The following is a 14,982-nucleotide window of genomic DNA, read 5'->3' as shown; positions in this document are numbered from 1 at the left end:
GACTGTGTGGAAGACAGACCGGAGGTGGTGGTGCCCAGGTAACTGGAAGTATTGTCTGCTATCCAATTAATAACCTGTGCACACTGATCAGTTCGCAATACTGGTGTTGTTCTGTGCTTCCCTAGTAATTCGGTCAAGAAGTGGAAGCGAGAAGATGTGGCTGTTGGATGTGGTACATTTTCAAGTTGGCCACGGCCCCGTCCTCTGCACGCACCATCACCAGAACGTCCAGTTCCACGTCCCGAGCCACGCGCCTTGCCCATTGTAAAGGAAGTAAAATAGCTTACACTCGGACTATCAATGGAAAAAGGGTAATATAAAGTAGATTAGAACCGTGGAAGAGGAAAACCACAGTTCTATTTCGCTGGCCTACATCCGACTCTGTTAAACAATCTGAACAATCAGGGAGAAACTATTACTGTTTTTCTTTACAGCAAAAAATGCAAAAAAGCAGGATAATACAGAGATTTGACCCGTGGAACTGCAAAACCACACTTGTATTTCTCGGGCCTACACCAGACTATTTTCAACAGATATATTTGTGTCTGAACAATCAGGGGACACTATTATTTTGTTTTTATGGCAAAAAATGCCAAAAGCAGTATAATAGAGATTTTTTACCGTGGAACAGCAAAACCACATTTATAATTCACTGGTGTATACCAGACTTTTTTAAATATATTTATTTGCGGCTGAACAGTGAGCAACACACTCAAGCTGTTTTTTTTTAGATACAAATGGCCCAAAAGTGGATAATACAGAGGTTTGAACCGTGGAACTGCAAAACCACACTTCTGTTTCTCTGGCCTACACCAGACTATTTTCAACAGATATATTTGTTTCTGAAAAATCAGGGAGACACTATTAGTTTTTTTTTTATGGCAAAAAATGCCAAAAGCCGGATAATAGAGATTTTTTACCGTGGAACAGCAAAACCACAGTTATAATTTACTGGTGTATACCAGACTTTTTTAAATATATATATTTGCGGCTGAACAGTGAGCGACACACTCAAACTGTTTTTTTTAGATACAAATGGCCCAAAAGTGGATAATACAGAGGTTTGAACCGTGGAACTGCAAAACCACACTTCTGTTTCTCTAGCCTACACCAGACTATTTTCAACAGATATACAGTTAGGTTCATATATATTTGGACAGAGACAACATTTTTCTAATTTTGCTTCTAGACATTACCACAATGAATTTGAAACAAAACAATTCAGATGCAGTTGAAGTTCAGACTTTCTGCTTTCATTTGAGGGTATCCACATTAAAATTGGATGAAGGGTTTAGGAGTTTCAACTCCTTAACATGTGCCTCCCTGTTTTTAAAGGGACCAAAAGTAATTGGACAATTGACTCTAAGGCTATTTCATGGACAGGTGTGGGCAATCCCTTCGTTGTGTCATTCTCAATTAGGCAGATAAAAGGCCTGGAGTTGATTTGAGGTGTGGTGCTTGCATTTGGAAGGTTTTGCTGTGAAGTAAACATGCGGTCAGAGGAGCTCTCCATGCAGGTGAAACAAGCCATCCTTAAGCTGCAAAAATAGAAAAAACCCATCCGAGAAATTGCTACATTATTAGGAGTGGCAAAATCTACAGTTTGGTACATCCTGAGAAAGAAAGAAAGCACTGGTGAACTCATCAATGCAAAAAGACCTGGGCGCCCACGGAAGACAACAGTGGTGGATGATCGCAGAATAATCTCCATGGTGAAGAGAAACCCCTTCACAACAGCCAACCAAGTGAACAACACTCTCCAGGAGGTAGGCAAATCAATATCCAAATCTACCATAAAGAGAAGACTGCATGAAAGTAAATACAGAGGGTTCACTGCACGGTGCAAGCCACTCATAAGCATCAAGAAGAAAAAGGCTAGACTGGACTTTGCTAAAAAACATCTAAAAAAGCCAGCACAGTTCTGGAAGAACATTCTTTAGACAGATGAAACCAAGATCAACCTCTACCCGAATGATGGAAAGAGAAAAGTATGGCGAAGACGTGGTACAGCTCATGATCCAAAGCACACCACATCATCTGTAAAACACGGCAGAGGCAGTGTGATGGCGCGGGCATGTATGGCTGTCAGTGGCACTGGGTCACTAGTGTTTATTGATGATGTGACACAGGACAGAAGCAGCCAAATGAATTCTGATGTATTCAGGGCCATACTGTGTGCTCAGATCCAGCCAAATGCAGCCAAACTGATTGGTCGTCGTTTCATACTACAGAAGGACAATGACCCAAAACATAAAGCCAAAGCAACCCAGGAGTTTATTAAAGCAAAGAAGTGGAATATTCTTGAATGGCCAAGTCAGTCACCTGATCTCAACCCAATTGAGCATGCATTTCACTTGTTAAAGACTAAACTTCAGACAGAAAGGCCCACAAACAAACAGCAACTGAAAACCACCGCAGTGAAGGCCTGGCAGAGCATCAAAAAGGAGGAAACACAGCGTCTGGTGATGTCCATGAGTTCAAGACTTCAGGCAGTCATTGCCAACAAAGGGTTTTCAACCAAGTACTAGAAATGAACATTTTATTTACAATTATTTAATCTGTCCAATCACTTTTGGTCCCTTTTAAAAAGGGTGGCACATGTTAAGGAGCTGAAACTCCTAAACCCTTCATCCAATTTAAATGTGGATACCCTCAAATAAAAGCTGAAAGTCTGAACTTCAACTGCATCTGAATTGTTTTGTTTAAAATTCATTGTGGTAATGTCTAGAACCAAAATTAGAAAAATGTTGTCTCTGTTTAAATATATATGGACCTAACTGTATTTGTGTCTGAACAATCAGGAGACACTGAGACAGTACTGTTTTTCTTTACAGCAAAAAAGCAGGATAATACAGAGATTTGACCAGTGGAACTGCAAAACCACACTTGTATTTCTCGGGCCTACACCAGACTATTTTCAACAGATATATTTGTGTCTGAACAATCAGGAGACAGTATTTATTTTTTACGGCAAAAAATGCCAAAAGCAGGATAATATAGTTTTTTACCGTGGAACAGCAAAACCACAGTAATAATTTACTGGTGTATACCAGATTTTTTTAAATATATATATTTGCAGCTGAAGAGTGAGCGACACACTCAAACTGTTTTTTTTAGATACAAATGGCCCAAAAGTGGATAATACAGAGGTTTGAACCATGGAACTGCAAAACCACACTTCTGTCTCTCTGGCCTACACCAGACTATTTTCAACAAATATATTTGTGTCTGAAAAATCAGAGACACGCTTTTTTTTTGGGGGGGGGGGGGTTGGGACACCAGAAGGTTAATAAGACGGGTATTTGTACAGTGTGAAGGAGGAAAAAAAAAAGAGGATTTAGATGAAAAAAAAAGGATTTTTCCTGGCCCCCGAGACCTGGAGCTAAGTCCAGCAATTTCAGCAACAGGAGCACACAGGACTGTAATGCAGCGTTTGCTGGTATAACCACTGCGTCTCCTATACAGCCTGCCTGCCTGATATCTGGGATGGTTATTAGTCCTGAGAAGGACTGTTTGTTTGATCTGGCAGCCTTTACAGACCCTACACTAACTATTTCGCAGGATATATCTCTCCCTAAATCAGCTGCGCTGTCCCTACACTGTCTTATCCGGAGCGACTGTGTCCAAGATGGCGGCGCCCGGTTTTAAATACTCGAGGTGACGCTGTGCGGCCAGCCAATCACTGTAATGCCCACAACCAACATGGCTGCGGCATTACAGTGACTGGCTGGCAATCCCTGCATGTCCATTGGCTCTGTAAAGAGCGCCAAACATGCAGGGCGGAGACCCGAGCTCCCGCCCGAGTAACTCGGAAATGCTCGGTGCTCGCCGAACATCCCGAGTAGCGTGATGCTCGGGCGAGTAACGAGCAGTGTCGAGCATGTTCGCTCAACACTAGATGTGTTGTTTGCAAGAGCTGTTTCTTAACTCTATGTCCACTGTATCCCAACCTCTTAAAGATGCCATCCTTACAAACTAATAATGGCATTTTAGTGATTTTATTGTTATGGCTGATGAAACCATAGATAAATGTTATAGCCTGTGTTTAACATTGGCAATAGTTGGCAAATAAAATCTGGTTAAAGAATTATATATTTGTTTAGAATTATTATAGTTTTTGTTTCCACTTTATATTTTAATATTGTATTATTATTATTATTATTATTATTATTATTATTATTGTTGTTAGTTTGCATCTATTTTTTCCTATTTATGTAACACTTACATTGATGTTTGTTTCCTAGATATAACATAATATTTTTATAGCTGCCCAATACTGTAAAATATCTGCTGTTTTCCTAATTTTCTCTGTGCAGCTAAAATAACCTTTAAAATAAGATTGTCCAAACAAACCCGATCCTCCAGTATTTTATGGATAAGTAAGTATCTTTATAGTTGTCACATAATTCCCTGATGCCCTCTTTGTTCAGCATCTGGCACTAACAGGAAGGATGTGAAAAGCTTTTTCTTCCCCTTTAGACCAGCCATTGAGCATTAATTCATGGGTCAAAGGACGTCTGAACACGTAAATCCTTCAAGGCAAGGATACTTCAAGAAAACCTACTGTTAAAACCTGTGAAGGTCGCAGCCCGGGGGAATTTTCACACAAACTTTTAAAAATGCCAAAGGGTCTTGACATTTTTTATCCACAATAAAGGAAATATCCAGCAGAATACGATATAAAAAACGAGCCGTCTGATAAGATTCTCTAATTATTATTTTACAACTTCTTGTTTTTCTTACTATCATTTACAGAATGTTATTATTAATAATGTCTGACCTTTTTCTCAGCCCTGGAACATGACCAGTGATCAGGGCTCGTTAATGGTGAAAGGCTCGTTAACGGGTCGGACATGACTTGTAGGGTGGCTATTAGAGATCAGCAGATGGGACAAAATTCAAAGTCACTATTAGAACGGATTTTCCTGGGAAATTCGATTTGTGGAGAAGTTATTCTCCATGAATTTATCGTCCCATAATATGCTCTGGGGTCTCTACAGAAAATAATAGAAATTCACCACTCACCTCGCTGACCCCTCCGCTCCTCACCACTCACCTCGCTAGCCCCTCCGCACCTCGCCACTCACCTCACTGGACCCTCCGCTACTCACCACTACTCACCTCGCTGGCCCCTCCACCTCTCACCACTCACCTCGCTGGCCGCTCCTCACCACTCACCTCGCTGGCCCCTCCACCTCTCACCACTCACCTCGCTGGCCCCTCCTCACCACTCACCTCGCTGGCCCCTGTGCTCCTCACCACTCACCTCTCTGGCCCCTGTGCTCTTCACCACTCACCTCGCTGGCCCCTGTGCTCCTCACCAATCACCTCGCTGGCCCCTGTGCTCTTCACCACTCACCTCGCTTGTCCCTGTGCTCCTCACCACTCACCTCGCTGGCCCCTCTGCCTCTCACCACTCACCTCGCTGGCCCCTGTGCTCCTCACCACTCACCTCGCTGGCCCCTCTGCCTCTCACCACGCACCTTGCTGGCCCCTCTACCTCTCACCACTCACCTCGCTGGCCCCTCCGCACTTCACCATTCACCTCGCTGGCCCCTCCGCACTTCACCACTCACCTCGCTGGCCCCTCCGCTCCTCACCACTCACCTTGCTGCCCCCTCCGCACCTCACCGATCACCTCGCTGGCCCCTGTGCTCCTCCTCACTCACCTCGCTGGCCCCTGTGCTCCTCACCACTCACTTCGCTGGCCCCTGTGCTCCTCACCACTCACCTCGCTGGTCCCTGTGCTCCTCTCCACTCACCTCGCTGGCCCCTACGCTACTCACCACTACTCACCTCGCTGGCCCCTCTGCTCCTCACCACTCACCTCGCTGGACCCTCTGCCTCTCACCACTCACCTCGCTGGCCCCTCCGCATTTCACCATTCACCTCGCTGGCCCCTGTACTCCTCACCACTCACCTCGCTGGCCCCTCCGCTCTTCACCACTCACCTCGCTGGCCCCTGTGCTCCTCATCACTCACCTCGCTGGCACCTGTGCTCCTCACCACTCACCTCGCTGGCCCCTGTACTCCTCACCACTCACCTTGCTGGCCTCTCCGCTCCTCACCACTCACCTCGCTGGCCCCTCTGCTACTCATTACTACTCTGCTCGCTGGCCCCTCTACTCCTCACCACTCACCTCGCTGGACAATCCGCTCCTCACCACTCACCTCGCTGGCCCCTCCGCACCCCACCACTCACCTCGCTGGCCCCTCTGCTACTCATTACTACTCTGCTCGTTGGCCCCTCCGCTCCTCACCACTCACCTCGCTGGACAATCCGCTCCTCACCACTTACCTCGCTGGCCCCTCTGCTTCTCACCACTCACCTCGCTGGCCCCTCTGTCTCTCACCACTCACCTTGCTGACCACTCCGCACTTCACCCTTCACCTTGCTGGCCCCTCTGCACTTCACCACTCACCTCGCTGGCCCCTGTGCTCCTCACCACTCACCTCGCTGGCCCCTGTGCTCCTCACCACTCACCTCGCTGGCCTCTGTACTCCTCACCACTCACCTCGCTGGCCCCTGTGCTCCTCACCACTCACCTCGCTGACCCCTCCGCTCCTCACCACTCACCTCGCTGGCCCCTCCGCTACTCACCACTACTCACCTCGCTGGCCCCTCTGCTCCTCACCACTCACCTCGCTGGCCCCTCTGCTCCTCACCACTCACCTTCGCTGGCCCCTCCGCTACTCACCACTCACCTCGCTGGCCCCTCAGCACCTCACCAATCACCTCGCTGGCCCCAGTGCTCCTCCCCACTCACTTCGCTGGCCCCTGTGCTCCTCACCACTCACCTCGCTGGCCCCTGTGCTCCTCACCACTCACCTCGCTGGCCGCTGTGCTCCTCACCACTCACCTCGCTGGCCCCTCTGCCTCTCACCACTCACCTCGCTGGCCCCTCTGCCTCTCACCACTCACCTCGCTGGCCCCTCCGCATTTCACCATTCACCTCGCTGGCCCCTCCGCACTTCACCACTCACCTCTCTGGCCCCTGTGCTCCTCACCACTCACCTCGCTGGCCCCTGTGCTCCTCACCACTCACCTCGCTGGCCCCTGTACTCCTCACCACTCACCTCGCTGGCCCCTGTGCTCCTCACCACTCACCTCGCTGGCCCCTGTGCTCCTCTCCACTCACCTCGCTGGCCCCTCTGCCTCTCACCACTCACCTTGCTGGCCCCTCTGCCTCTCACCACTCACCTTGCTGGCCCCTCTGCCTCTCACCACTCACCTCGCTGGCCCCTCTGCCTCTCACCACTCACCTTGCTGGCCCCTCTGCATTTCACCATTCACCTCGCTGGCACCTGTGCTCCTCACCACTCACCTCGCTGGCCCCTGTACTCCTCACCACTCACCTTGCTGGCCTCTCCGCTCCTCACCACTCACCTCGCTGGCCCCTCTGCTACTCATTACTTCTCTGCTCGCTGGCCCCTCCGCTCCTCACCACTCACCTCGCTGGACAATCCGCTCCTCACCACTCACCTTGCTGGCCCCTCCGCTTCTCACCACTCACCTCGCTGGCCCCTCTGCCTCTCACCACTCACCTCGCTGACCACTCCACACTTCACCATTCACCTCGCTGGCCCCTCTGCACTTCACCACTCACCTCGCTGGCCCCTGTGCTCCTCACCACTCACCTCGCTGGCCCCTGTGCTCCTCACCACTCACCTCGCTGGCCCCTCCGCTACTCACCACTACTCACCTCGCTGGCCCCTCTGCTCCTCACCACTCACCTTGCTGGCCCCTCTGCTCCTCACCACTCACCTTTGCTGGCCCCTCCGCTACTCACCACTCACCTCGCTGGCCCCTCCGCTTCTCACCACTCACCTCGCTGGCCCCTCTGCCTCTCACCACTCACCTCGCTGACCACTCCGCACTTCACCATTCACCTCGCTGGCCCCACTGCACTTCACCACTCACCTCGCTGGCCCCTGTGCTCCTCACCACTCACCTCGCTGGCCCCTGTGTTCCTCACCACTCACCTCGCTGGCCCCTCCGCTCCTCACCACTCACCTCGCTGGCCCCTCCGCTACTCACCACTACTCACCTCGCTGGCCCCTCTACTCCTCACGACTCACCTCGCTGGCCCCTCTGCTCCTCACCACTCACCTTCGCTGGCCCCTCCGCTACTCACCACTCACCTCGCTGGCCCCTCAGCACCTCACCAATAAACTCGCTGGCCCCTGTGCTCCTCCCCACTCACTTCGCTGGCCCCTGTGCTCCTCACCACTCACCTCCCTGGCCCCTGTGCTCCTCACCACTCACCTCGCTGGCCCCTGTGCTCCTCACCACTCACCTCGCTGGCCCCTCTGCCTCTCACCACTCACCTCGCTGGCCCCTCTGCCTCTCACCATTCACCTCGCTGGCCCCTCCGCATTTCACCATTCACCTCGCTGGCCCCTCCGCATTTCACCACTCACCTCGCTGGCCCCTGTGCTCCTCACCACTCACCTCGCTGGCCCCTGTACTCCTCACCACTCACCTCGCTGGCCCCTCCGCACCTCACCACTCACCTCGCTGGCCCCTCTGCTACTCATTACTACTCTGCTCGCTGGCCCCTCTACTCCTCACCACTCACCTCGCTGGCCCCTCCGCTCCTCACCACTCACCTTGCTGGCCCCTCCGCATTTCACCATTCACCTCGCTGGCCCCTCCGCATTTCACCACTCACCTCGCTGGCCCCTGTGCTCCTCACCACTCACCTCGCTGGCCCCTGTACTCCTCACCACTCACCTCGCTGGCCCCTCCGCACCTCACCACTCACCTCGCTGGCCCCTCTGCAACTCATTACTACTCTGCTCGCTGGCCCCTCTACTCCTCACCACTCACCTCGCTGGCCCCTCCGCTCCTCACCACTCACCTCGCTGGACAATCCACTCCTCACCCCTCACCTCGCTGGCCCCTCCGCTCCTCACAACTCACCTTGCTTGCCCCTGTGCTCCTCACCAATACATCTTCGAAATGGTGTCAGCAGCGCTGAAATTCCAGGGTGTCGGTCACAAGGCAGACGTTTCTGTATTTACTAAGCCCAGGAAGGTTCTGAATATGCACGCTGTGACGTCATACATCTTGGCATGGGCTGTGATACCCCAAGAATTTCAGTTCTGCCGACACCGTTCCAAAGATGCAACAAAGACCAGTCGGGTGGCATTGAGGAACAGATGGGCCAGCGAGGTCACCATAAGTTTCCATTTACATTTTGATGGTCTTTTATTGATCAGATCAATGGCAGCCAGCAGCCATTATTTTACTGGAACCATATCGAAGCAAATTACAAAAAACTTTGGTGAGCGTGGATTTTTTCTCGGGTTTTGTCTGTCAAATGGCCACAGTGTGAAAGTGTCCCTACATATTGCATGTATATCAATTTATGCTTTGTCACATTTCTTTGGTTTTGAATGTGTATTTTTGTGATATTCAAGTAGAATATAATTCCACTTGAATTCGTTAGCTTGTCTCCAGTGGCCACCTGCAATATGAAGCACCTGAAATATAGTCCTCTTCCCTCTGGAAGGCAAAATAGCATCATCCAGAAGGAAGAAGAACAGATTTCTAGTGCCCCTATTACAGGTCACCACCCTATAAGTGAATGCTGACCCTATACAGGATCACATAGTTCTTCTCCCGAAATTTTCTGCACTGCTGAGAGGACCTTACTTCTTTCTCTATGTAGATCCCATTTCTTGTTTGGCCATCTTCTTTTTGCTCGTCATTAAACTCAATGCCGATAAACTACATATTCTATATTTTTATACATTCTTATTAATGGATTTTGTGCAATTACATTTCCAACTAATATCATGAAGATATCGTTTGCTCCATGGAGGATTGGATGAAGATTCACAATAAATTTTTATAAATGGACCTCGGTGGTTCTTATCAGCGAGCACTGCCTGCCGCCCTGCAATCTGCTGCACTGCATTATAGAAATTACATTTAATTAGCAAGTAATTGAAGAAACAATCCTGTATGACAAGATGGGAGCAGCTGGTAACTTGGATCCTGAAAGGAGAGGCAGAACTTGTGATGGACATGTGGATCGTGCTGCAGACGAGTACGGACGATTCTGCTGCACGACTGGACCAGACTAACAGCACAACGTAAAGATCTGATGTTGGGTTCCCAATTGGGTCGTGTCTGTAATGTATGTCTCGGTAAAGTTGATGTTATGAGGAAGCCCAAACGTGGCACTAACTGGAGATGAGCAATTCTGATGAAACTCAATTCAACACATTCCCTAGAATTCACATCAAATTAATCTGACGTGAAGAAATTTGCTGGCAAAAGCCATTTATTATCTGAGGTCTCTCCGGCCACCCGAGTGTAATATATTGTCACACTCCACCAAGGAGCCAGACGGTGCACAGCGAGAATGATAGTAAGGGGGTCACTGCCACTTGTGAAAGATTAGAGGGACAACCCCTGAAACTCCCTAAGGAAAAGAAAGACAACAGACCAACCTCCAAACAGCAATCTCGAAAGATGACTCCTAAATTACTTCTCTTTCTGTAGCTCTCAGCTCCAAATCACTTGCAAGATATAACTTTTATGCGCTTTGCAGTAGGACCCAGAAAGACTGGTGCCAAACCAGCAAAGGCGCAGCTACAGACAAACTTGTTGCAAGCTGCCCAGCTGGGGCCAGGAATACTCTCCACCCAGCTCCCAGTACATAAAAGGGGGACTTTGGCAGAGCCCTTCCCAGGCCCATTGTCACCGGACAGCTGGCATCTGGTGACGCAGCTGGTGCCTAGTCAAGAACCAGGCGATTACCTCTGCAAGAACCCAGGAAGTGAAACCAGAAGAGAAAATGAGAAAACTCCTAAAAAGATAGCAAACCTAAAATCTAGCACCACTCACCATTACAGCACATGGAACTGCAATAAACAGCAAGGCACAGAGCAGGGAGCAGGATTATATAGCCCGCCTAATGATCAGGTGTTGATTACCTCCCAATCCTCCCCAGACAGCCACTCCCTGCTAGCTTGCACAGCAGAATGAACACAATTCCACCATTGCTTACTACCAGACAAAGCAGCGTCCTGCATTGCCTAGCAACCGGGGAAATCAGTGAAAGACACGGTGTCCCACATCCTCACACATCCTACAGCACCAGAACACGATGCTCGGAAATATTGGGACAGTCTCCGTGCAGGCATAGTAGCTCTGCCTCCCGGATCAGGACAATGGTAGCACCTGCGACCGGAGTAGTGCAGCACCGGACCTGCTCTATTCCAAGGTGGGAGCATAGAACCAGGATTCCTAACAATAGCAACCTATGACTATCAAGTATCCAAGCTAAGAGGTGAGTACTTATGTCAGAGGGGAGTGGAGAAATCAGAACAGCTGGGATAACTCAGGACAGAAAGCTTTAGGAAACAAGCAGGAGTGTTTAACCCTTGCAACAAATGAACAAGGGAAATCTGAATTGCTAACTGGAAAGCAAAGTAGATCCAACCAGTTCAGTCATGCGTCTAGCCATACTCTGCGATTTTCTGACCCCTGCAATAGAGGAAACCACTCTCTGTCACGGTATCCCCATGACATACAGTGGGGAAAAAAAGTATTTAGTCATCCACCAATTGTGCAAGTTCTCCCACTTACAAAGATGAGAGAGGCCTGTAATTGACATCATAGGTCGACCTCAACTATGAGAGACAAAATGAGAAAACAAATCCTGAAAATCACATTGTCTGATTTGGAAAGAATTTTTTTTTCAAATTTTGGTGGAAAATAAGTATTTGGTCAATTACAAAAGTTCATCTCAATACTTTGTTATATATCCTTTGCTGGCAATCACAGAGGTCAAACGTTTTCTGTAAGTCTTCACAAGGTTGGCACACACTGTTGCTGGTATGTTGGCCCATTCCTCCATGCAGATCTCCTCTAGAGCAGTGATGTTTTGGGGCTGTCGCTGGGCAACAAGGACTTTCAACTCCCTCCAAAGGTTTTCTATAGGGTTTAGATCTGGAGACTGGCTAGGCCACTCCAGGACCTTGAAATGCTTCATACAAAGCCTCTTCTTTGTTGCCCTGGGAGTGTGCTTGGGATCATTGTCATGCTGAGAGACCCAGCCACATTTCATCTTCAATGCCCTTGCTGATGGAAGGAGGTTTGCACTCAAAATCTCACAACACATGGTCCCATTCATTTTTTCATGTACACGGATCAGTTGTCTTGGTCCCTTGGCAGAGAAACAACCCCAAAGCATGATGTTGCCACCCCCATGCTTCACAGTAGGTATGGTGTTCTTTGGATGCAACTCAGCATTCTTTCTCCTCCAAACACACCGAGTTGTGTTTCTACCAAATAGTTCTACTTTGGTTTCATCTGACCATATGACATTCTCCCAATACTCTTCTGGATCATCCAAATGCTCTCTAGCAAACTTCAGACGGGCCCGGACATGTAATGGCTTAAGCAGGGAGACACGTCTGGCACTGCAGGATCTGAGTCACTGGCGGCGTAGTGTGTTACTGATGGTAGCCTGTGTAACATTGGTCCCAGTCCTCTGCAGGTCATTCACTAGGTTCCCCTTGTGTGGTTCTGGGATTTTTGAACACCGTTCTTGAGATCATTTTGACCCCACGGGGTGAGATCTTGTGTGGAGCACCAGATAGAGGGAGATTATCAGTGGTCTTGTATGTCTTCTATTTTATAATTATTGCTCCCACAGTTGATTTTTTTCACACCAAGCTGCTTGCCTATTGCAGATTCAGTCTTCCCAGCCTGGTGCAGGGCTACAATTTTGTTTCTGGTGTCCTTCGACAGCTCTTTCTTCTTCACCATAGTGGAGTTTGGAGTGTGACTGTTTGAGGTTGCAGACAGGTGTCTTTTATACTGGTAACAAGTTCAAACAGGTGCCAGTACTACAGGTAATGAGTGGAGGACAGAGGAGCCTCTTAAAGAAGAAGTTACAGGTCTGTGAGAGACAGAAATCTTGCTTGTTTGTAATCGACCAAATACTTATTTTCCACCAAAATTTGAAAAAAAATTTCTTTCCAAATCAGACAATGTGATTTTCAGGATTTGTTTTCTCATTTTGTCTCTCATAGTTGAGATCGACCTATGATGTCAATTACAGGCCTCTCTCATCTTTTTAAGTGGAAGAACTTGCACAATTGGTGGCCGACTAAATACTTTTTTTCCCCACTGTATATGGAGGGGTTAAAAAATAAAACATCCTAATCCTCACTTCAGCCCTCATCTGTCTTGGTGCTGCAGCTCCCCACCCGGTGCTCCGCTGGTTCGCTTCCTCCCTTGACTCCGGTTTTCTCGCTTGACTTCGATCTTCTCGACTATTCAGCACTTTTGGCATCATGAGTCATGATTCATGACGCGTCTTGCCTTGCGATATTATGACGTCTTGTGAGGCCTAGTGAGCACCGAAGGTGCCAAACTGTGAAAGCGGGACCAGAGCTGGAGGAGGAAGCCAACTGAGGACATGCGGCACTAGGGTAGCTGAGGGGCGAGGTGACTATGATGTTTTTATTTCTTTATTTGTTTTTTTTTTATTTTCGCCTGGGCCCTAAAAAGAATTAGTTTAAAGAGTGTCCAGAAGGCTCCATTTTGCTTGATTCAAGCAAATCACGAAAATATTCAGTGCAGCATTTATTTAGATGCACTGACTCGAATTATTATTTTTCTTTCCTTACAAGCTTTGCAGTGGAAAGAGCTTTGATGGTGCCTGGGACAAATAGTTGTGGACTACTGATATTGCTTGATCCTCTCAATGATGTGACTTTAGAGATAAATCACATTTTTTGCTCAATTGCGAGATTCAGCCACGAATGGAGTCCACATTGGGCTTCTTAGTCCACGGCTCCACTATCAGTATAAGGTCAGAATTTTTTTCTTAGGAGTGAGAGACAAAACCTGTTGAGGAACAATCAGAGAAAAGGTAGAATAGAAACAAGTCACCAATTCTGCATTTATCACCCACTCCTGGTTTTGTCTCCCACTCCTGAGAAAAAATACTGACCGAAAACTGATAGTGGGGCTGTGGTCTTAATGTAAATGTAAAAGAAGTACAGGAGCGACTGTGGGCTATTTCAACCTTTCAGCTCAGTGTCTTCATCCTCAGGGCTCAAGTTCACTTTTATCAATTATTAATTAAAATTGAATAAACTATAAATGTAATAAACTTGCTTATAAAGTTCATAGAGCTTTGTTATTAGGATGTCTTTGGAGTGTGGGAGGAGATCGGAGAACATGAGTGAAACCCACACAAACATGGGGAGAACATGCAAAACCCTAGAAGATGTTGTTCTTGGTGGGATTTAACCCAGGATGCCAGTGTTGCAAACCAACAGTGCTAACTACTGAGCCACTATGCCGCCCTATATATAGTGCAGTGCTAACCACTGAACCACCATGCTGCCCTGTATATAGTACAGTGCTAACCACTGAGGCACTGTACTGCCCTATACATAGTACAGTGCTAACCACTGAGTTACCGTGCTACCCTATTTACAGTATAGTGCTAACCACTGAGCCACTGTGCTGCCCTACACATAGTACAGTGCTACCACTGAGCCACCATGCTCTCCTATATATAGTACAGTGCTAACCACTGAGCCACTGTGCTACTGTATATACAGTACAGTGCTAACCACTGAGCCGCCATTCTACCCTATATATAGTACAGTGCTAACCACTGAACCATCATGCTACCCTATATATACTACATCACTAACTACTGAGCCACCATGCTACTCTATATATAACACAGCCTTAACCACTGAGCCACCATGCTGCCCTATACATAGTACAGTGCTAATCACTGAGCCACTGTGCTGACCTATATACAGTACAGTGCTAATGACTGAGCCACCATGCTCCCCTATATATTGTACGATAACCACTGAGCCACTGTGCTGCCCTATATATAGTAAAGTGCTAACCACTGAGCCACCGTGCTGCCCCATATATAGTACAATGCTAACAACTGAGCCACCGTTCTCCCCTATATAGCGTAAAGTGCT

Source organism: Phyllobates terribilis, unplaced genomic scaffold (assembly GCF_046119375.1).
Source record: "Phyllobates terribilis strain yellow unplaced genomic scaffold, ASM4611937v1 Scaffold_7__3_contigs__length_470593459, whole genome shotgun sequence".
Taxonomy (NCBI): domain Eukaryota; kingdom Metazoa; phylum Chordata; class Amphibia; order Anura; family Dendrobatidae; genus Phyllobates; species Phyllobates terribilis.
The sequence above is the reverse complement of the archived record's forward strand: the minus strand, read 5'-3'. Positions refer to the sequence as shown.